The sequence below is a fragment of the Eptatretus burgeri genome, chromosome 3 (genome assembly GCF_056783735.1).
Source record: "Eptatretus burgeri isolate ZD-2024b chromosome 3, Ebu_testis_v1, whole genome shotgun sequence".
Lineage (NCBI taxonomy): Eukaryota > Metazoa > Chordata > Myxini > Myxiniformes > Myxinidae > Eptatretus > Eptatretus burgeri.
In genome coordinates this window covers 126783160-126808206 of record NC_140963.1, presented here as the reverse complement: position 1 = coordinate 126808206, position 25047 = coordinate 126783160, and the positions used below count along the sequence as shown (strand labels likewise).

Genomic DNA, 25047 nt, shown 5'->3' with positions numbered 1-25047 from the left:
ACCAACAAGCCACTCACAAATACAGTTCCCATCGCAAAAAAAAAAAACAAAAAAAAAAACCCCAATGGGATTGGTATTCAAATCTGAGAAATCACGAATTTACAAGACAAAGTTTGGGCCAATCAACCAACCTCGAACCCCCACGCAAATCAATGTCTTGGCTTCAATTCGCTCAAATTTACTTTGTTTCTTCAACGACAGCTTTTCAATCAGGTTTTCTTGCGTTACATCATTACACTTTCCAGCATGCATTGCATTGAATGTCTTATTGTTGGCATTCATATTTACAGAAATAAACCACCTTTGCATTCAGGTTTCTTTTTATATTCTGTTGCAGAATTCTCTTTAACTTTTCCCAACACTGATTATTGAAATTCATTTTTCCAACATTGCTCTCATCTGCCTTTTGTCCAGGTCTCATAAGTCCAAAAATACAAGCACGACCTCCTACTGCACTACTTCCTTGCCTCTCTGCCATAAATAGTGCTAATTTAAATGCTTATAAGTTGTCTCGTCTAAATTTGACTTCCAATTTGATGTAGCGCCAGCAGGAGTCATGCCATCTCAAATCATGTTGTCTTCCAGATCGCAATACAAAGCCAACCGCGTCATTTGTATTCAGTTTAAAATGTGTCAAACATCCCACAATATTTTTTAAAAGAGCAGGCCAATATTCTTGGTTTCAGTTAGTTGTATAATTAGAACGACTGGAATTGGGTGTGACTGCAGGGAGAAGGCATAGCTGTGACAAGCCAAATGGCTTTTACCTGCACCAATTACCTTGCAAATCAAAAGATGTGAAAAAAAATCCAAGTTAGTATGAATGAATAAAATAAGGTCAATCACGGCATATTGCAAGATGTGCAATCGGATTTTTAACATATACAACATTGAGACTCATGGAAGAGGGAGGTGACGGAGGGTCCATCCATCCATTGGGACCATACTCTGTACAGAGCGTCGGTGCTGTCGAAGAGGTCTCCTGGGCTATTGGGCGCAATCCTGGACGGGTCGCTACTCCGACGCAGGATACTCCAATGGCTCAATCATCCCAGAAAGATGGTACTCATTTTGTCGACCTCAGAAGGATGACAGGCTGAGTCAACCCCACCTGGTATTAATTCAACGGGTAGCGGGATTTGAACTCAGGACCAGTGGGACAACAGTTCAACACAACGAGCAAGGGAATAAATAAACAGGAAAAGGAGAAGGGAAGGGAAGGAGGAAACAGAGTAACCATACAGTTAAGATGGGTTAGGTTTGGTCAGGTTAATGGAATGGAAAGAATTGTGGGTAGAGATGGCGGACGACCCGAGAAAGTAGTGGGCAGCCAGCTTGAAGTCTTGGAGGGAAAGTGGGATTGAACATCTGCAGGAGGGTTGTTTTACAGATGGGGGGGGGGGGAACAGAGGAACAAAAGAGTTGAGATGTGCAATATGCCTGAATTTTGGGAATTAAACCATGAGGGGATTATTGGAATAACAAATGCATCCTGGAGTTATTGTGAAAGGTTGGAGGGCTGAGAGAGAAGAGCGAGCTATTCCGACAGAGGCTGCTGACCTGTCTGCAATGTGACAGTCACAGGCCTTGTACTTTGGACTCAATGAGGAAGATGCCAATAATGTTGGGAGCTTTAGATTCCACAGAATCCACGAGACAAAGGCGATGGGGTGCTCGCCGATAGGGGAGAGCAGTACTTCAGACAAAGGCCTTTTAGGCTGTGAGTAGTTCTGCAATTGTTATTGGAGCTTAGCTTTGCAATGTGTTTGGCCCAGGAGAAATCATGGGTGATGGTGAGGCCGAGAAGCTGAAGAAAGCAAACGTCTTTCGGTGGCTGACCATGGAAATATGTGGGTTTGTTTGACGATCCTTTCGGAGCAACAACGTGCAACTGAGATTTGCTCGGATTGAAAGACATTTTATCTTCATCAGACTGGCATTTAATCAATTCCAGATCAGAAGAGAGTGAAGCAGCTGCTATCTGCTTCTCAATAGGATGACTGAAAATAAAGATGTGGAGTCGTCTGCAAAGAGAAGGAGAGGGTTGTCCAGAACATCCGATAGGTAGTTTATGAAGACCAGGAAGAAGAGAGGGCCGAAGACTGCCTTGTGGGACTCCAGCGTCCACTGGGAGTTGAGAGCAGAGGGTTCCATTGATGGGAGCACATTGACTGCACGAGTCACCAAAGCAGGGTCGAGGCCAGGAAGAATTTTCTTTACCTTCTTGGGTCATAAGGATAAAATGTCAGACAGTGGGTATGAGGGGGGTAAGATGGTGAGAGAGTGGGATGCATTTGGTGCATGAGGTTTCGAAGTAAGCAAATTTGAGCCATTCTACCTCAACTCAAGCGGAGACTGGGGTGATGCCATTTGAGGTGAGGGAGGGGGGAGGGGCATACAGCAGAGACAAACTTCGGTTCCACCGCAACTTTGAGAAAGAAGACGGATTGAAGAGTTCAACTTTGAGATTTTCAAGATGATGTTTTCTGGCTTGCCTCAGGATGGACACACTAATTGTTGCAAAAACTTTCGGTGTGTTGCTAAATCTGCCTTAAGTCAGGTTCACCTTCCAAGCTGAGAAATTAAGCCGTTTGCAACGGTCTTGTCATGGGATTCAGTGCATCAGGGCTAAGAATATGGATAGGATGAAAAAAAAAAGGCAGGATGGAGGGAAAAACCAGTGCATGAGAGAAAGTAGGCTATTGGGAAAGTGTTCCTCGGTGGAATCGATGTCGGATGCCATGGAGATGGCAAACCAATGATCTTGAGAAAAGGAAAATCGCAGTCCCGATAAGTTGGCTCGTATGAACGGAGAAATATTTTAAAATACCCGACGAAATAACTTTTACTTCTTCTTTTTTTTCAAATGAAAAAAAAAATGCAACTTAAAATAGAATAGAATTTTCAAATCTTTTTTTTTTTTCCTGAAATAATAACTACCGGATATAATTCGGTGTTAATATCTTTCTTAACTCGAAGTGACAGATCATTATCGTTTTGCGAAGCTCAGAAGAGAAGACAAAAAAGTAAATGAGATTTTAACAGTTGACAGTCGGAGATCTGAAACTCAAAAAGACAAAAGCACACTTTCATCAGCCCCAAAAAAAAAAGATAGCTGTATTTAGAATTGCCGAAGAAAAGTTTTCCTCAACATGACCTCCAACAAAGTATCCGGAATTCAGAAGCAACGGTTGATCAGACACATCTTTCAATCGAGTAAAAAGAGGTACACACGTCATTTCAATCCGAGTTCCCCTCGGTGCAGGTAAAAATAACGTTTGCCCCGGTCGATGTGAAAAAAGGTACGCGTCTTAAAATGGCTCCATTGAGGGCGGATCTGTTATCAGAGCTTCAAAGCCAATATCGGAATTCAAAATTGGAGTTCGACAAGCAAAATGTCTATTTCATCAAACAATAGCAGGGGAAACCAAGAGCTGCCCGGCGGGGTGTCGACCTTTTCCCGGCGGTGGTTTTGGGACGTGTTGGACATTGAAAAGCGATGGAGTTATTGGCCTCGTGGTGGTTTACCATTTGCCTGTGGGACGGCGGCAGCACTGCCTGACCCACATCCCAATATACACTTTATAGTGGCCATTTGTGGCCTCAACACGGACGCCGAGGCCGATGCGTGTTAGCTTAAACCTTGCAACACATTCTGAAGCACCTACACCCAAAAAAGTTGGGGCGTCTCGGTGCTACGGTTCCGCTGTGAAAGAATAACGCACAATCAAACAAACACAAAAAAAACAAACACACAAACACTTCAAAATATTGACAACATGTGTGGGTTACTTTCTTCCCATTGGAAACTGACGTACACATTCTTGAACAAGCATACCTGCATAACTTGCATCTGGGCAATGTCCACCGGGAAAGCAAAAACTTGTATTTTTGACCCCAACTTCCATCCTCTTCCCAACAAGAACATTCTGTCACGACAAACTCCTTCATGAAACATCTCACCGTATGCGGTGGTTCAGGTCGTGTTTGGAAGAAATACGACATAACCGCTTCGATATTCGTGGAGTTATCCAAAGCTAACATTTTCTTAAATTTATACAAGTAAGCGTTTTTTTTTTTAAGTAGATGGTGAAGAGGATGTCCTTTTGAAGCCAATTCCAATGAATGAGACAATTCTCAGATGGGACAGAAGTCCAGAAATTGCGGTCGCCAAGGAACGAGATAGACATCTAAGCCATGCGCTGAAAACTCATTACAAACGACAGGCACGATGGAGAGAGGAGGGGGCGATTTTATTAGAGGGAGAATCGATCACTGGTGAGGTTAGCAGTGGAACACAAAGGAATGCAATTAATCTGTAAGGATGCTGGCTTATTCAAAGGATTTAATATGGATCATCAATGGGACCAAGCGACTTAAAGCATTCCCTGGAAACATTTCCTTCACTTCTACTTTACCTGCAGCATTTGACATTGGGGAAACAATCGCAGAACGGTTCGGTGTCATTGGTAGGCCGAGCACGTTGTCTGCAGTAATTTCATTCAAATTACTCGACTATTGAAGGGAAAGCTCAGTGAATATTATGGTCACATGATTAATACATTTGACTTTTTTTTATTTTAATGGGATGAAATTAATTTCCTGCCAATGTGTTGTCCGTACATTGTGGATGACAAAAACAACCGTCGTGCCATATGTGGCACGTGATGACCCTCAGCAGCAACACCTTGCTTGTCGAGAAGAATAAAAATCAAAAAGGCATTTCAACATGAAAACGTGTGAAACGAACCTCGAAGGATTTGAACAATCTCTTTTAAACATGTAAAACAATACAACAGGTCGAGATAAGTGCTTCGAAAGATTTCCCTTCTTTACGTTTTCACCACCAATTACATCATCACTCTAAATGCAATTTTCTTTCGAGGCTTAAGTTGTTGGCAAAGGTTCAGAATTAACTTTTACAATTGCTTAAGTGAAATTGGATTTGACGATGAAAAGGCAGAAACTTCGAGTCTGTCTGTCTGTCTGTCTGTCTGTCTGTCTCCCTTAAAAATGATTCAAATTTTGTACCAACCTCCTTCCCCTATCTGTCACCATCATCGTGAGTGATTGCATCACGTACCCGACTTCCAATTCAATAATGACAACGATTTTGGCCAACTGGTTGCATCATGACTGAAGTGCGTCGATGCTCCTGCAAATTAGGGAAGGAGTATGCAATTTCTTGCTGACAATACCGCACCCATAATTTGTGATCAAATATGACATTGGATTATTTTTAATATCCGCCAACTAATGCCACCAGACAGGTCCTCAGCTTAATGGCCATCCGAGAGGCGGTGAAGTTTGTGATGCAATGCCGTGACTGTGAAACACCAATATGACAGTTTATTGTCGGTTGGAGAATCAACCCGAGACTAGACTGCTACCTCTGCATCATCCTGTCTGATTCTCTTCCCTCTGTCATCCAACAAGTCAAGGAGCTCTGTATAAAGGACAAAACCCACAGCACTCCTGCAAAACATCTGCGCCATCACGATCGTCTTTCACACGTCGTCGTACACGAGTATCGGGGGGGAAGCATCCAAAATTTAATGCATTTAACCATGCATTTACGCAAATCAGACGTGGCAGTAAAGCTGCTCGCAATAAGCAACCAATGTATTGACACATAGCGGAACAGTCATGCGTTTCCATTTGTAACTTGCATTTTCTTTTGTTTATATATGAATAGCAGAGCCATTGAAACGTGAATAAATTTTGGCGTGAATATGCCGATTTATCAAACATTTAACTGTCCTGCATCGTAGGTTCAAATCCTTCATAGCATTGTGAGTAATATACAAATACCGATGTCTCTTAATATCTCTGTCTTGGATATTATTTATGATTAAATGATTTTATGAATCTCAGATGCACAAAAAAAAAAATGAAAATGCCAGTTTATAGATACTATAACACAATGAATCATTGGATAACATCTCTAAAACAGGATGCAATAACAAGCCATTATTGATTTTTGCATGCACCATTAAATCATAACACGAAATACTTGGACATTTTTGGCCAAAGTTATATTTAAAGTCAATTTTTGCCTTACTGGAAATTTCATATTTACCTGTGCCATCGAAGGTTGATGGAGGTTATTTTTTTACCCCTGTCTGTCTGTCTGTGAGCAGGATATCTCAAGATGTTATGGGCCGATTCAGACGACGTTTGGTGGGCAAGTTAGGCGGTGGGTGACAAGGAAGAATTGATTCGATTTTGGTGAAGATCTGGATCTGGATCCAATAATTTATCATGTGATTCTTCATCATCGAGAGATGGGGCCAAAATGAAAGAAATCACAGCATTTGAAAACGATGTGGATGGATTCTGATGAAACTTGGTGGATGAGTTGGGTAAGTGACAAGAATAAGCTGATTAGGTTTGGGTTCATGTCCGGATCCAGATTCGGCTTTATCAGGAGGATACAAAATGTAAACTGTTCAGCCTGGCAGAGGTATGCACTCACAGAGTGCCATTCCAGTTCTCAATGTGATTAGAATATTTTGTTCATGCAGAACCGAAAAGCAAATTTGATATTGCGAGCACACGCTCCTCAGTTAGTTTATGGCCGTTGAGATGTAGGAGTTTCGATACACATTATGTGCATGCATATGTATATTGTTGTGTGTGTGTGTGTGTGTGTGTGTGCGTGTGCGTGTGCGTGTGGAGTTGGGGGGGGAGGGGTTTAGATATTACCATAGAGCAGATAGCAGATAGGAATGTATAGAGTAGCATGACGCATGTATGAGTACTTAGCCAATCTTGATGGAGTAAGTGGGGACACGTCAGCTTAAGGATTGTCTTGTTTGAATGTGCACCATACAGGGGGTGGTGCATGGTAACAATCACTTTGGGATCACGGTTCAGGAATTGTGCATATAATCCCTTTGTAATGTCCCACCAGGTAAAAATTGGGTGACGGGCTCTGCCAGGCAAAAGAGGGAGAGGGGGTGGAGCTATCGACACCTCCAGGGGCGGAGCGTTCTGTCACCGCCAGAGGGGCGGAGCCTTGGATCACCTTCAAGAGGTGGAGTTTTCGTTGACCCCAAAATGGAGGAATTAAAAATCAAGCAGGTTAGTGACTGAGGAGAGCCTGGAAGAAGGACTGTGAAGTTCTGAGGAGAACAGGACGAAGAGGAGGACAGAGTTCTGAGAAGGATCGAGTTCAGAGGTGAGCGAATTGTGAGGAGAGCTCCGAGGAGGATTTTCTGCTTGCCTGCCTCCATGCTGAACCTGTTCAGCTGCTTGTTGACTGCTTGTTATCCTGCTCATTATCTCCTCATTTTCCGCGACCACCACAGATAAGCCACACGGTTTTTGTTCCTTTCCCGTCTGTGATTGACTCCGGAGTGATGCACCTTGAATGTCTTCAGATTTGTTTTTAACCTCACTGTATATAATTAATTATTTATTCCTCCCCATTTTCTTCCCTCCCAACCTTCTGGCGTATTCCTTTCGTTGGATCAATCCTTCCTTGATTGTTTGCGTTTCGGGAAATAAATCCGTTGGTTTCAACCAACGTGGGATTTTAACCTCCCGCCGCAATGAGATCAATGTTAGCTGTTGATGCAAACAAACACACACACACACACACAATTTATATATTGATATAAATTATGTACTACCAAATACAACAAATACAACTTCGCTGACAGGTCAATTAAGTGGGGGTGGGGGGGGAGAAAAAGGGAGAAGGGGTGGAGAGAGAGAAAGAGAGAAAGAAAGAGAGAAAGAGAGAAAGAGAGAAAGAAAGAGAGAAAGAGAGAAAGAAAGAGAGAAAGAGAGAAAGAGAGAGAGAGAGAGAGAAAGAGAGAAAGAGAGAAAGAAAGAGAGAAAGAGAGAAAGAGAGAAAGAAAGAGAGAAAGAGAGAAAGAAAGAGAAAGAGAGAAAGAGAGAAAGAGAGAAAGAAAGAGAGAAAGAGAGAAAGAGAGAAAGAAAGAGAGAAAGAGAGAAAGAAAGAGAGAAAGAGAGAAAGGGAGAAAGAGAGAAAGAGAAAAAGAAAAAGAGAAAGAGAGAAAGAAAGAGAGAAAGAGAGAAAGAGAGAAAGAGAGAAAGAGAGAAAGAGAGAAAGAAAGAGAGAAAGAGAGAAAGAGAGAAAGAGAGAAAGAGAGAAAGAGAGAAAGAGAGAAAGAGAGAAAGAAAGAAAGAGAGAAAGAGAGAAAGAGAGAAAGAGAGAAAGAGAGAAAGAGAGAAAGAGAGAAAGAGAGAAAGAGAGAAAGAGAGAAAGAGAGAAAGAGAGAAAGAGAGAAAGAGAGAAAGAGAGAGAGAAAGAGAGAAAGAGAGAAAGAGAGAAAGAGAGAAAGAGAGAAAGAGAGAGAGAGAGAGAGAGAGAGAGAGAGAGAGAGAGAGAGAGAGAGAGAGAGAGAGAGAGAGAGAGAGAGAGAGAGAGAGAGAGAGAGAGAGAGAGAGAGACGAGACAGGTGGAGGGTGAGAGGTGGAAGCAGAGGCAGAGAGGATGAACAAAGGGGAGTTACGGGGGAGGTGGAGAGAGAGCGACACCTCACCAAACGTTGCAACTCACTGCAGGAGTGAGAGGTGCGTGAGAGAGAGACACACACATGCGCGCAAGTGCGTGCGCGCACACGCACGCACGCACGCACGCACGCACGCACGCACGCACGCACGCACGCACACACACACACACACACACACACACACACACCGAGAGAGCGACAGAGGTGTGGGATGAGAGGGCTGCATTATATGAGAATGGGGAAGCGAGGAGGGGATAGAATGGAGAGAAAAGAGTGAGGGAGAGGAGGAAAAAAAAAAGGACAGGAGAGGGGTGGAGGTGGGGTGAGCAAAGAGAATGATATGTGACGCTTAATGACCATACACAAAAACAAAAACAAAAAAACGTGTCAGAACAGCTACACACACAATGACACAACAGAGTTTGTAAAGTAATCCGCTGGAACATCTGCAAAAAATTGATATTCCAATTCCAGAAAAATTGTGGGAAAATGAACCAAAAGCAATCAATGAAAACATGAAGTACCGTTCACGTATGACCTTGTGATCCCATTGGGCGTGAACATCGAAAACAAAGCATGAGGACCAGACACACCACATGGCCAAAAGTATGTGGAGACCTGCTTGTCCAACATCTCATTCCCAAATCATTGGCATTAATATGGAGTTGGTCCCACCTTTGCTACTATAACAGCCTCCACTCTTCTGGGACGGCTTTCCACGAGATATTGGAACATTGCTGTGGGGATTTGCTTCCATTCAGCCATAACAGCATTCGTGAGGTCGGGCATTGATGTTGGGCGATTATGTCTGGCTCACAGTCGGTGTTCCAATTCATCCCAAAGGTGTTCAATGGGATTGGGATCAGGGCTCTGTGCAGGCCATTCAAGTTCTTCCACACTGATCTCGACAAACCATTTCTGTATGGACCTCGCTTTGTGCACAGGAGCATTGTCATGCTGAAACAGGAAAGGGCCTTCCCCAAACTGTTGCCACAAAGTTGGAAGCACAGAATTGTCTGGGATGTCATTGTATGCTGTGGCGTTAAGATTTCCCTTCACTGGTATGAATGGACCGAGTCCGAACCATGAAAAACAGCCGCAGACCATTAATCCTCCTCCACCAAACTTTACAGTTGGCACTATACATTCGGGCAAGTAACGTTCTCCTGGCATCTGCCAAACCCAGATTCGTCCGTCGGACTGCCAGATGGTGAAGCGTGATTCATCACTCTCGAGAACACGTTTCCACTGCTCCAGAGTCCAATGGCGGTGAGCTTTACACCACTCTAGCTGATGCTTGGCATTGCACATAGTGATCTTAGGCTTGTGTGCGGCTGCTCGGCCATGGAAACCCATTTCATGAAGCTCTCGATGAACAGTGTTCGTGCTGACGTTGCTTCCAGAGGCAGTTTGGAACTCGGTAGTGAGTGTGGCAACTGACGACAGACAGTTTTTGCACGCAACGTGCTTCAGCACTCAGTGGTCCCTTCTGTGAGCTTGTGTGGTCTACCACTTCGCAACTGAGCTGTTGTTGCTCCGAAACGTTTCCACTTCACAATAACAGCATTTACAGTTGACCGGGGCAGCTGTCGCTGGGCAGAAATTTGACAAACTGACTTGATGGAAAGGTGGCATCTTATGACGGTGCCACGTAGAAAGTCACTGAGCTTTCAGTACGGCCCATTCTACTGCCAAGGTTTGGCTATGGAGATTGCATGACTGTGTGCTTGATTTTTACACCCATCAGCAATAAGTATGGCTGAAATAGCAAAATCGAATAATTTGAAGGGGTGTGCACATACTTTTGGCCAAGTCGTGTATCATATTTAGGTGCAAAAAAAAAAGGGAAGGCATTGCTAATTGAGGTGTTAATAATGCAGAAATCAAGAAAATGACCGAATACCAAGACTTTAAGCATGACGGGAAAAGATCCTGGAAGCTGAAGAATGCTAAAGTTGTGCCAGTGATGATGAAGACCCTCATGGGAATGATAACGAAGAACCTCACGTAGATATTAAAAAACATCTCTGGGAATATCACCACAAACGAACCACAGTTGGAAGCTGTCCGGGGCTCAGTAACGATCCTGAAGAGAGCACTCGGCACAAAACTTTGAAAATAGAAAACTTCACAACTTGGTCCATGAATTGTGACCCCTGAACTGAAATCAAAGTGGATACTTTGAGCCCACCTTGGGAGGACTCCATTTCGCATTCTGAAACCCTATATGTGTACACACACACACACACACACACACACACACACACACACACACACACACACACACACACACACACACACACACACACACACACACACCTTACTATATTTCACAGACTGGTGTTTGTTGATTTGTGTGTTTGTCTGTCGCACTACTCTTCCTACAGTTCTGGGTCAATTTCATCCAGACTTGCTTCAGAGGATCAGCATGACCCCAATCAATGTAAAGGGGTGCTGTTATCTTTGCCGGTGGGCTTGGGGGTGGGGGGGGGGGGGACGCAAATTATCTACGTAAATGTGTGTCGTGTCGTGCCACCTCCAGGTGGGGAAGGGTATTACAAGTCTCCACCATTAACAGTGCAGTACTCCCATCGCCACTTTTTCTAGTGCAGTGAGGTGTTTTGAATTATACACAGGAGGTATATTTTTGCTTCATGTATGTAACCCGGGTTATTTTTTTTGCCGACACAGAGCTGTCTCTTGCAGACACACCGTCCAAATAAAGGCATGCGCCAGAAGAACGCGTTGCGTCCTTGGAACAAGAGCACCCACAGGGTGGGGACTCTGCAAGTATATATATATATATATATATATATATATATATATATATATATATATATATATATATATATATATATATATATATATATATATATATATATATATATATATATATATATATATATATATATATATATATATATATATATATATATGTGTATATGTATATATATATATATATATATTGTTGTGGTTACCAGATTCGCAAACCACCATTCAGGTCCCTTAGGTGAGGTATCTCGGTAAGTGCATGTGTAGTTAGGCCCAAACCCGTAGTCTAGTGGGAATACATGTCATTTATGCGAGCTGCGACTCTTCAGGATAGCCGTTTTTCTTTTACTATCTTTATTTTGGACCAACCGCCATGATCACAACCACAACATCAACCACCAACCACAACCACCGCTTCACCACAACCGCCACGACCTTCCCGTCATACCTCGCCACCGTAGCATCGCCACCGTTCTTGCCCCGCTGTGGGTACCGGTGTTGGACTCATGCAGAACGCGCGTCGAACAGCGTGTACAAAATCACGGATTTTCTGCTTCAAAAACGGATCAAAAACGACACACGCCCACTTTTTGCCGTCCAATCGGTGAGCGAGGGGCGATTTGGCCCCACCTCCAGAACGATCGATATATGCAAATTTGTGGATCAAAAAGCCTTCACGCCCACTTTTTCTCGGGCCAATGGGGAGCGAGGTGAAAGGTCAAAGGGAGGGGGTCAAAGGCGAAGTTACGGGGGGATAAAAGGACGGTGTTCGTCAGTCAGAAAGAGTCGGAGTCAGCAAAAAGGGAACGAGAGAGTCAGCAGAACGGGTCGGAGAGTCAAGAAGAGGAGAGTCGGAAGCAAAGGGTCAAGACTTCGCGGGCGGTGGAGCTGCTCGTCGTGTGCGTTGGAGTCGGAACGGAGGGGACGGAGCTGTGGAAAGGCGGCGACACCAGACGAGGGGGTGCTCACGTCGTGCAGGAAGCTGCACCCGAGGGAGGCCGACAGCGCGACCTGGCCGAGGTGGAGACGCTCGTCGCACATAATAAAGATCCTCTATACCCCGAGCATCAGCAACCCCCTCCTGTTTCCCCCCGCGCTGAGATAGTGCGACCAAGGGGGCCCCGTTCCCACCCCCTGCCAGGCACTGTCCACGAGGCCCGCGGAGAGAGGCGCCATCGCCGCTCCGCGTCTCATCACCAGACGGGTAGGCCCGACCCGGTCTCGGCCTCAGGCCTGCCCCATTCTTGGGGGATTTCTTTTCCTTGGTTTTGGGTATGTGTTGTCGGCGCCGTCTGTGAAGTAGAATTGTATAAGTGTTGCCGTGTGCTCGGTAGTCGGTATTAGCTCTGCACTGTGTTTTCACTTTTATATTTGCTTTTTGTGTAAATGGAATTGTGTTTTCTTTTTTTTGTGTGCATTTGGTGGAATTGTATTTGTGTGCTTCCCGTGTGCCGCGAATAAATGTGTTTTATTGTTGAACTGTTCTCCCGCTTCGCTTCGTCTTTTCCTCCATTGAATCCTCATCTTGCTTCACGTAAAGGGTTGGTAGTGGGCTGAATACGCCCGATAATTAATCGAACCGTCGAGGTCGACGATAACACCGCTCGGTTATTCTGATAGTACGGAACGGGTCGCTTAAGTGGCCCGTGTCCGAAGTCGACCTGCGGCGAGGTGCGATCGCCCGGTCTACCCTCCGCGTGGGTACTTAGGTAGGTCGAATTTGGCGAGCAACCCTATCCCACGCGGGGGCTGATTGGCTCGATCGCGGTGAGACCGAAAGGTCCACCCGTGACTGGTTCCCGGCGTTAGTCCGAGAGGGTCACGACTGGATTGTCCGTCCGGTGGGCGACGTGCCGCGATTCGAGTTACGTGGCCGTCCGCACGCCGGCGGGCGCGAAGACCGCAACAATATATATATATATATATGTGTATATATGTGTATATATATATATATGTATATATATATGTATATATATATATATATATATATATATATATATATGTGTATATGTATATGTATATATATATGTATATATATATATATATATATATATATATATATATATATATATATATATATATATATATACATATACATATATATGTGTATATATATATATGTATATATATATATATATGTATATATATATGTATATATATATATATATATATATATATATATATATATATATATATATATATATAAATGTATATATATATATATAAATATATATATATATATATATGGATATATATATATGTACATATAAATGTGTATATATATATATATATAAATGTATATATATGTATATATATATATATATGTATATATTTAAATGTATATATAAATGTATATAAATGTAGATATATATATATATATATATATATATATATATATATATATATATATATATATATATATATATATATATATAAATATATGGAGTTAATATTTCTCCCCTTCTCCCCCACCTCCCAAAGTGATAAATTAAATATAGTAATGCAAATGTTGGACCAAATTAGCTCAAGGAATTATGCCAAAAATTACTTTCATTTTTATTCACATGAGGAAGCTTCAAAAACAGGCTCGACAACTCAAAAGCAAGTCTGCATTCCTCTAAGCTAGATTATTATTATTGTTATCATTCTTTTCTTACGTCTCATAAAAACAAAGCATGGAGACAGCCAGGGATTAATAATGGTATTTTGTGAGTGAAGATTTGACCAGGACAGGTCACGACTCCAGTGCAGAATTTCTCATGGGTTCTCATGACATTTTGTTTGGAATATGTTAACTCATCCCTCATGCCATTCGTCAAAACTCCATCACTCATTCAAAATTATTCGAGGGATGCTTCAGTCAAGAAGAGCAAGTTTGCATAAGTGGTAGATGATGTAGTGGTGTCTATTTAAAATATGCAGAAGTGGAGAAAGGGGACAGGGGGTGGCAGGGGGGGGGAGAGAAAAAGGAGCAGAACGGGAAAGTGAGGCGGGGTGGAGGGGAAAGAGTGAGAAATGAAAATACAATATCCTGTTGTATAATGCTTATAAAGCAAAATGGTTCAGGATAAACACGATAATTGCGAAATTGTCAAACAATTTTTAACAAAAATATCTCAGGAGAGTTCATAAGACATATTCACTTGGGGAAAACAAACTAAAATGAAAGGACAAAAAGAGGGTATGTTCAAAGAAAAATATACTGCGGTAAATAAAAGGAAAGAGCAGGAAAGATATATCGTGCAATGGGAGGAATAATCGAAAAAAAAATAACTCGAGGGGGACACTCGGTGGAGTGCAAAACCTCCGCCGCCAATACTGCTGGGTCACTTAAGTGAACCTGATATCATATTCATTGTAGGTCAAAACGGATCAGACTCCACTGAACCACGATTGAATAAACTAAACTAGATCGACGCGCATGTAGAAATGCCAAAAAAATAAAATCGAAATTTTTTTGAAAAAAAAGTTGCAGTTTTTTTTCTCTTACAAAATTTTTTTGGGTTGGAAATCACTTAAAACATGTAGAAATGCAAAATAAAAAATAAAAAAATTCTAATATTTTTCAAATTAAATCGAAATTTTTTTGAAAAAAAGTTGCAAAAATTTTTTTTTCTCCAACAAATTTATTTGTTTTTTGGTTGGAAATCACTTAAAACATGTAGAAATGCAAAAACAAATATTCAAATATTTTTTCAAAATGGCCGCCATAGCGGCCAAATTGGACTTTGGACCAAGTCCAAAATCTAATGGCATGATCCTTGGACCATACCTAATCCCCCCACCAAGCTTGGTCGAAATCCGTCCAGGAGTTTTTCTGTAATACTGTTCACAAACAAACAAACAAACAGACAGAGGTGAAAACAGTAACCTCCGTCCATCTTCGATGGCAGAGGTTAATAACCAGCAGATCACATGATTTCCCTCCTCCTCCATCCCCCTCCCACCACCCTCCCCACTACCCTCTAAAGTGTCTATGGCTAATGAAGGAGCTTGTATTTACATGTTGGACAAGCACATTAGAAGGCATTACTGTACTTCAGCATGAATTATAAGAGCATGAGACGACAATGGGCAAATGAACATGGAACGCATGTGACACGAACATCCGTTGCCAGCACCGTGAGCTTTGTGCTCAAATGGTAATGCCAAACAGGCCACCCCGCAAGGCATGGTTATGGAGGCACAGTTAATTCTGAGCTTGTGTGTAACTCATGGTCTTTGGCCTTCGTACCAACTGACTGCCAATCAAAACTAAATATTTAATATTCATGTTGCCAAGCAGTCTGTCTCTCCCTCTCTTTGCCTCTTTTCCTTCCTTCCTTTGCCTGATTCGATTCACTAACAGTGCCACCTTGGTAAGTGATGTGATGGCTATATTCATTTATTCCAGAATTTCAGTGACGATTAATATGACAGGGGCAGTGGAGGGTTTGTTACAGGTAAATAAAAGGATTCAGTTGGTTGCCGATCATTTTCTGCCTCTTTCAAGGAAAGAATCCAACTTTCATCACTGCCTTTGATGTCAGAAATAGTTCATTCATTTTTGGATCTGGACCAGAAGTAGATTAGAGCAGACAATGTACATGTTGGAAGTAGATAAATCGACAAAACACAGCAGGTCACATTGAGTAATGGCAACAATGTCATTTGACTGGCGCATACGACAATGCTTTCAATCACAAGGCCTCACCTGGGAGATGATCGGGTGTACGTTGCAACCTGATCAGGTCAGCAGCATCTTGCTTTGCAGCACCACACACGTTCTTTCATTGGATCCATCAGTGCCCTGAAGGATGCAATATAATTTTTGTGAAAACCAGAACAGCACTCGGGAGAGCGCATACGTCCACCAGGTTGAATAGTTCGCGTCATGTATCACACCGATAGGCTGACTCTGCATCTGGACCATAACCAAAATATAATTGGCTTGTTCTTGTCAACTACCCAACTCCTCCACCAAGTTTTGTCATAATCCGTCCATAACCTTTTCGAATATTGTGCTTCATACCGTTTTTGGCCTGATATTTCAATGGTGGAGAATCATTTTAAAATTTTACTATCCCACCCAGATCCGGATCGTCACCAAATTCTAATCAATTTGTCCTTATCAGTTACCCAAATCATCCATCAAGTTTTGTCTGAACCTGTCCATAACTTTTTGAGATATCAGGCTGGATATCATTTTTGTCCCGAACCCTCAATGGTGAAGAATCACAAAAAAAAAATTGTAGTAGCCACATCTGGATCTGGATCTGTTTATACACCAAAATCAAATCCATTCATCCTGGTCACACACCCAACCTGTTCACCAAATATTGGCTGAATATGTCCATTTTTTTTGATATCCTGCTCGATAACTTTTTGATATCCTGCTCACAGAGACAGACAGACAAATAAACAGACAGAGACGGGTGAAACCATAACCTCCACCCACCTTTGGTGGTAATTGATAACAATTAAAAAAATACCATCATAAAACATTACATTTACTGAAATATACCTTTACGATAAACACCGTGCCTTCCAATTATTTGCCTTCTCAGCTGTCTGCTTCACCTGCTCGAAAGTTCAATGACCAGTATCCAGTCCAACCCACAATCTTTTGTGAATATCTTTCAGGTTATGCATAAGCAGTTCTTTGAAGTCGCATTCCCAACATCTTAAGTTTCTCTATATTCGGGTTTTTTAATAGTGGTGCAAATGGGAAAGAAAAGGGAGAAAAAGAGTGTGAGAGACAGAGAGAGAGACAGAGAGACAGAGAGACAAAGACAGAGAGAGAGAGAGAGACAGAGAGAGACAGAGAGAGACAAAGACAGAGAGACAGAGAGAGACTTTGACTTTTGTATACTTTTATTATAAAATAATCAAAACACACCAGAAAAAGCACACTCCATAAAAACAAATCCAAACGATTTTACAACAAAAATAAATTCAACAAAAGCAATACAAACAAGGATGTCCGTTCATGTCAAAACACACCACAGAATAATACATAAATGCAAAAAGTAAGTGCAATTACTTTACACTTTTACAAACCGGATTCCATCACGAAAAGAAGCTCAAAACCTCATCACTGTACCACTGATCACCCACAATATCCAGGCTCAAAAGATAAGCCTGCTCCATTTTTACTCGTGACGAAACCATACCTTTAATGCACAAAGGCACATTTACATTTTTCCCTTCAATTTTGCTTTCCTGGTTTTATAAATTGCCAGTTCAGCAATACCCAACAGGAAAGACAAAAACGAGAGGACTGGTTTACTCTTATAATTCCCCTCGAGTCCATAAATAAAGACTGGAAAGGAAAAAAAACAAAATTAAATTTATAAAAAAGCTGTTGAAGGAAGAGAAAGATGGGTACCAATCTCTTACATTCAATCAAAGCATGGGCCACATTTTCAATTAAATCACAAAAAAATTAGAACAGAAGAATTAAAGGTGAATTTTTAATTTGAAAATTGAACATTGATGTCCTCAGATATTTTTCAAATTTTTATCCGAGGTTGTGTGTGGTCTAAAACTCAGAAAGCCAAATTTTTGATGTGATTGACCGACCCATTCCCCACCGTTTGGGCCACACCCAAAGTTTGGAGATTTTGACACCCTTGAAATTTTTTTCCATTATCAAAGTGAATTATTTCGAATAACCATCAGTTGCCCAAGGAAATTCCTTCACAAACTTATTGAATGGTTTGGGTACTAAAATATTTTGAACAAAAATCTTTGGGATCTGGATGGTTATGGATAGTGGTGCCACCGATAATCCCTTCCGGCAAACATTCACTTCAGACTTTCTCTGGCCATATTTTTAATAACCATCAAGGTCCCATGGATTTTATTAGTGCATAAGATGGTACAAGTACTGTACTATCCTCTGAAAGTAAAACATTCATGGGACATTGGTGGTTATGTAAAGGGGGTCTCAAGACCACTTCGGGCTATTCGAAGCCCTTTTTCGAGCCATGCCCACTCCCATAACCATCCTGATATTTTGAAACTAATATTATCAAATGAAAGTTCCACATCTATACTAACAAAACCGATAGTAAAATCCATGGGACCTTTTAAAAACAAGGAATAAAACAGGTCCAAAGTTGCTTTGTTTGACAGATAATGTACATATCGATGTACATATAATGTACAGGTATATGAAGGTGTTCATGGCAGTTTTAGTATTGGTAGGAGAAATGATGAAGGAAGAAGTTTATTAGAATTTTGTGCGGAGGCGGATCTGGTTGTCATGAACAGTTGGTTCAAGAATGAGAAAAAGGCAACATTTCGGTCCGGTGGAGCAGAAACAGAGATCGATTTTATGTTTGTAGGAAAAAGTTGGAGAAACAAAATTCGAAATGTGAAAGTTATTCCTGGTGAACTCCAGAACAGCTTGGTGGTAATGGATGTGGACAAAATAGATGAGGTGAAGAAAAAGAAACAGCAACAGAGTAAGCGTACAAAGACCAGGAAGCTGAAAGATGGAGAAGTAAAAAGAAAATTTGCTGAAAGGATGGATATTCTCTGGAAGGAAAAGGAAGAAGACGGAGATATCTGGACAAAGTACAGGAATTGTGCTCAACAAGCAGCAAATGAAGTTTGTGGTGTAAGTAAAGGAAAACCACGTCATGGTGAAACCTGGTGGTGGAACGAAGAGGTGAAGGTGGCCATCGAAAGAAAGAAAGAAAGAAAGCTTCAAGAAGATGCAGAAACAGAACACGGAAGAAAACAAAGCAAGATACAAGAGAGATAAGAAGAAGGCGAAGAAGGCGGTGGCAGAAGCCATGAAGAAAGAAGCTGAAAAAGAGCTGGAACAGTTGCAGATGAACAGACAAGGAATTTTTTTCAGAAACTGAAGATAATGAAGAGGGAATCTCATGACATCACTGAAAGCAACTGTATAAAAGGATAAAAATTGGAGGATTTTCTTTGTTGATGAAGAGAGAAGAATCTGGAAGGAGCATATGGAATCCATCATGAATCAGAAAATTCAGTGGGATGGTTTCGTGGAAGCTGAAAGAACGGAGGGCTCAGTGAAAGAAATCTCAAAGGAAGAAATAAAGAAAGCTTTGGAAAGTATGAAAAATGGAAAAGCAGGTGGTCCATCAAGCATTACGAAGGAGCATTTTACATCGTCTCCTCATGGATTAGAAGTATTACATCAGGTTGCAAATGAGATAGTGCAAGGTAAGAGCATGCCAGAGGATTGGAAACAAAGCACCTTGGTACCCATCGACAAAGGTAAAGGGAGTGTCATGGAATGTGGATCGTATCATGGAGTGAAACTCCTGGAACATGGAGTGAAACTTGTGGAAAGTGTTCGAGAAATGGCTCAGGGAGGTGGTGAAGTTTGACGAGATGCAATATGGTTTCATGCCAGGAAAAGGTACGGGTGATGGGATCTTCATAGTCTGGCGCATGCAGGAGTGCTATCAAGAAAAGAAAATAAATTATAATTATTAATGTGTTTCGTGGACCTGGAAAAGGCAACAGAGTCCCCAGGAAAGTCATCGAATGGGCGCTACGCAAAATAAATGTTCCTGAGGCTTTGGTGGAGGTTGTGATGAAACTTTATGAGGATGCGACAACACGAGTTCAAGTTGGTAGTGGTTTCTCTGAAAAATTCAATGTGGCCGTGGGCGTTCATCAGGGATTGGTGCTTTCGCCGCTCCTGTTTGTGACGGTACTCGACGTATTATCAGAGTCAGAAAGAAAAGGTGTGTTGTTTGAATTACTTTATGCGGATGATTTAGTCTTGATTGCAGAATCAATGGAGGAGTTGGAATCACAGTTCAACAAATGGAAGAGGGCGTTTGAAGGCAAAGGTTTGAAAATCAACATGGGGAAAACGAAAATTATGGAATGTGGTGAAGAAACAGGGGTTATTGAATTGGCCAAGAAAGATCCATGTGGAGTTTGTGGTAAAAGAGTGGTAAGTAATGCCATCAGATGCAGTTCTTATCGCAAATGGATTCATGGTAGATGTACAAATGTGAAAAGAGTGACACAAAGAATGCATGGTAGTTTTGAGTGTAAAGCCTGCATCAGAAGAAGAAATTTAATCCACGAGGATCAGGATCCGGATTCGGAGCAAAGATTGAAAGATCTTGAGAGAGGAAGCAGATTTTGCTATCTGAGTGACACCATCAACAGTAGTGGAGGCAGCGAGCTTGCAGTTACAAGAAGAACGACATTGGGTTGGATGAAGTTCAACGAGCTTGCATTAGTGTTATGTGGTAAAAAAAAAAAACTGCCTTTGAAGTTGAAAGGGAAGATCTATACCACCTGTGTGAGAGCAGTCATGGTTTATGGATCAGAGGCATGGACTGCGAGATCAGTAGAAGGTCTATTGAGAAGAACAGAAAGAGCAATGAATAGAAAGATGTGTGGAAGTGCAGTTGGTAGACAGAAAGAACACGAAGGAGTTGATGGAAAGGATTGGTCTGAAAGATACAATAGTTGAGGTGGTAAGAAGGAGTGGCTTGAGATGGTTGGGTCACGTGCTAAGAAAGAGAGACGATGAGGGAGTTAAGAGAGTATGGAATTTGGAAGTGGAGGGGAAAAGGGGAAGAGGAAGGCCAAAGTTGAGTTGGAAGGAGTTGGTTATTAAAGCAAGTCAGAATTTGGGATTGGGAGTCGAAGATGCAGAAGATAGAAGAAAGTGGAGAGCTGGAGTTATGTCATGGAAGGAGTTAAAGTCAGCAACCCCCCCCCCCCCCATGTAAGGGGGATAATACTGACTTAAATAAATGATGATGAATATGTGCACGACATGTACATGGTCTGCCTCTGTCACCAATTTCCATCACTTGCTACAGAAGTCCACTATATTCCATTGTTGATTCAAGAGTAAAAGCATGACTTGGGCAACTGTTGGTTATTCTAAATAATTCACTTTGAAAATGGAAAAAAAATTCAAGGGTGTCAAAATCTCCAAACTTTGGGTGTGGCCCAAACGGTGGGAAATGGGTAAATCACATAAAAAATTCGGCTTTCTGAGTTTTAGACCATGCACAACGAGGATAAAAATTTGAAAAATATCTGAAGACATCAATGATCATGGGTGGGCCTAGCTTGTAAAAATTCACTCTTAAACTTATGGAGCGTTGCCTGTGTGACCAGGGCTTGATGTGCGAGTCTCCAATTCAGGTCTCCAGTTCACCCAAGAGTTGGAGAACTATATATTTTGTTCCACACTGGAGTTTAAAAAAGCTCCAACAGGTAAGGTCTCGTTCCACCGATTTTTCAACAGTTTTGTAAAACCAGGTATACATGCTTCCAGACATTTGTTGTAGATAGCCGTTTTCCCCGTGACGTGAAACACACCAATTCCCTCTAAGTTTGAGGAGAACACACCCTCTTGTTTTTTTGAGGCAATTTGAAGTTCAGGGAAATAGAGACGTGAGTCCACCACTTCATCCACCCCAGTCCACCGATGTTTAGTCCATGAAAGGTTTGAATTACTGCTTTCAAGACATTTTCCACAATACGAGCAGAACGAACACCAGTTTTTGATGAAAGTGAGCTTACAGGTAGCCAGGCATTCAAGGATGGCTGCAACAGGCCTCGCACTCTGTTTATTCCAACACTGGTGAAACAATGCATAAACGACCTGGAGGTTGAAATTCTAGAGAATAAAGGATTCCGAACTAATGGCTCATGTACAAACTTTTGGGCATCGTATGACATCTCTAAACGTTGCACTCTGAGGACTTGCCAAGCATTCAAAAGGCTCTGATGAAAACTGGGGAGCTGAGACATGTCAACGTGTTGCAGGTCGATGAGTAAAAGTTCACGGTCATATTTCAGACCTTCCACTTTCTGCAAACGGGTGTTTGTGAGAGGTCGCGAAGGAACACACTCACTGTACAGTAGGCGCTTAATCGTGGAAATTCGGAATGCCATTATCCGACTTGCGATATGCATCAGATTTTGACTACCCACATTTCGGGGTCTGCAGACCGTCTGGGCCCAGCCAATGGTGGCCACCCCAGAAAAAAAAATCAGTCAAAACCCTCTGAATGCTTGTGATCAAGTATCTCGGAGGTTCAAGTGGGATAACTCTATGCCAAATAAATGGAACCACCAGGTTGTTTATGATTGATACCCGTGTCTTAAGCGAGAGAAGTTGGGACAATGTTCTCCTCCTTGCCAGTTTCAATTTAATTTTTTCCAGGAAGTTCTCCCAATTTTTTTGTTCATACGCTTCAATTCCTAGAAATAAGCCTAAATATTTAAACCCCTCACTACTCCACTGTATTCCTCCTGGTAAAACAGGCAGGGACGAGGAAGGCGATCTGGGGCCCACCCAAAAAGCTACACTTTTTCCCCCAATTTACCCTTGCAGAGAAGCAAGCTCAAACTGGGTAAGGCAACGAGAGACCTCACAAAACATATTTTTGATTTGCAATAGCAACACAAATATCATCAGCATAAGCCGAAACAACGACTTTGGAGTTTTGTGAAAGAGAGACTCCTAACACTGAGTTCCGAAGTAAAACTAATAAAGGTTCAACGGATAGATTGTAGAGCATGCCTGATCAATTGTAGAGCATGCCTGATTGTAGAGCATGCCTGATTGTAGAGCACAGCCCTGACGGATGCCTCGCTGGAAGGGGAAAGGGTAACAAAGGCTATTATTAACCTTCAGCAGACAAGATGCATTTTTGTACAATAACTTAACATAAGCAATAAATTTTTCCCCAAACCCTGTTCTCCTTAATACATCACACAAAAAAGAATGGTTAACACTGTCAAAAGCTTTTTGTTGATCTAAAAGTAATAAACCAAAACCAGGAGATGCAGTTCGACCAAGACTGATCAAGTCTCTCATCCAAAAAATGTTATCGTATATGGAACGTTCTGGAACACAGTATGATTGATCAGTGCCAATCAAGAAAGAGATGACTTCCTTTAGATGGGTTGCAAGTGCTTTTGATAATATTTTATAGTCCGTGTTGAGGAGTGACACAGGCCGCAAATTTGCGGTCTCATGCAGGTTTCCTTTCTTCGGAAGGAGACACAAAACTGCCCTCTGGCAGCTCAATGGCAATTCACCTTGTTCAACACTCTCCTGAAAGACCTCAAGAAGAGTAGGGCCGAGAATGTCCCAGAAAGCCATATAAAATTCAGCCGGAAGGTCGTCTAGTCCAGGGGCTTTCCCATCCTTGCTATCCTTGAGCGCAGCAGTAAGTTCTTCAAGAGAAATGCCAGGCTCAAGCAATTGTTGTTGGTCTTCAGACAGAGAAGGGAGCTGTTCAAGCATCGCATTCCTGTTCTCCTCATTCACAACTCTTTTTGCAAAGAGTTTAGAAAAATAGTCTTGTGGTTCATGCTTGATATCATTCTGGGAGGTCAACAAATCACCACCAGAAGAGTGAAAAGCATGGATTTGTTGAGAGGTCTTGACCATTTTTTTCCCAAATTGAAGAACCCTTTGTTTGGTGTGTCAAGTTGGATTTTTTCGTTCCACAGTCGGATGAAAGCACCGGCCGCCCGCTCGATCACCATTTCAGCCAGAAGGGTCCTTTTCTCCGATAACTGCTGGAAATTCACGCGAGACAAGCCAGCTTTCTGCTCACAGATAAGTATATCGTTTTTTCAAGCAGATGTCACACCAAAAGTGTTGTATGTGCTGTAAGAGCAGTATTGTTGGCAAAAACATTTGATTTGGGATTTTGTGCAGTCCCACCATTGTCTTAAGTTCAAATATGAATCCTTTTGTGACTCGCATTTTTCCCAAACCATTTTAAAAGCTTCTATAAAATGTACACTTTGTAAAAGTTTCAAATTAAAAGTCCAATATGCACTTCTATAGACATGATGAGGAAAGCCACACACCATAACAATCATGTGATGATCATAAAAACCAGACGGCCTTCTATACGAGTTCTTAACAATGTTTACCATTTCATGATTAACATAAAACCTGTCTCGGTGAGCCATCATCAAAACATTTCTTGATGCACAAACCCATGTATACTGATGGATATTACGGTTATGTACCCGCCACACATCCACCAGTTTAAACTTTTTGACGAGCTGTGCCAAAGGCCTTGCACTGGGTGGATGAGGCTCACAAGTGTTCCGATCAAGTTGTGGGTCGAGGGTGCAGTTGTAGTCACCCCCCAGACACAACAACATGGTCAAGTCAATGGTGCTGACAAACTCTGCCAACTTGTACAGAAAGGCACCTCTTTCAGAGTGAGCACTAGGACAGTAAACATTACTCATGCAAATCTTTAGGTTACTACTGACAAATTGCACAAACAGTAAGTAACCTTTGCAAATTTCCTTACAAGTTATCTCCGAAGGCTGGAGTCAAGGATGCAACACTATTGCCACACCGGCCTTGGCCTCAACCAGCGCACTCGAGAAAAAAAGACAACCTTTAAAGATTCTACGCCACTCATCCTCAGTAGACCGATTTGCATGCGTCTCCTGCAGCGTCAACACATTAATTTTTTTTCATTTTGGAAGAGCTGAAACACCTGGAGGTGATGCACACAACTGCGGCCTCCATTGATGTTCAAGGATGCTACTTTTATCTCCATTCTGTCAGTTAATCTTGAAGCTCTTTACCAGCCCGAGTAACACATTTCCTTAACCTTTGGAATTGGGGATCTGACATGTTAGCCTGATAAGGATCACGAATCATACTCCTTGCAGTTTTAATGAAATCGTGTAGATTCGGGAAGTTATCTTTGATTTTTATGTTTCTTTTCCTGAATGTATCATCCAGGAATTTAATCACATTTTCTTGAGACACTAAGGTTGTGTCGTTTACCCCTTCATC

The 25047-nt window shown here is 41.9% G+C and overlaps 1 protein-coding gene across 13 annotated transcripts in view; it reads right to left on the bottom strand.

The window, feature by feature from the left end:
- The window catches only part of LOC147030935 (semaphorin-6B-like), a 768963-nt gene that overhangs the window by 614013 nt on the left and 129903 nt on the right, over window positions 1-25047 (bottom strand). For all 13 annotated transcript variants that reach the window (XM_085875514.1, XM_085875517.1, XM_085875513.1 and 10 more), the window contains one exon: window positions 15949-16044. The gene's annotated coding sequence lies outside the window, so the exon portion shown is untranslated. The remainder of the gene's footprint in view (window positions 1-15948; window positions 16045-25047) is intronic.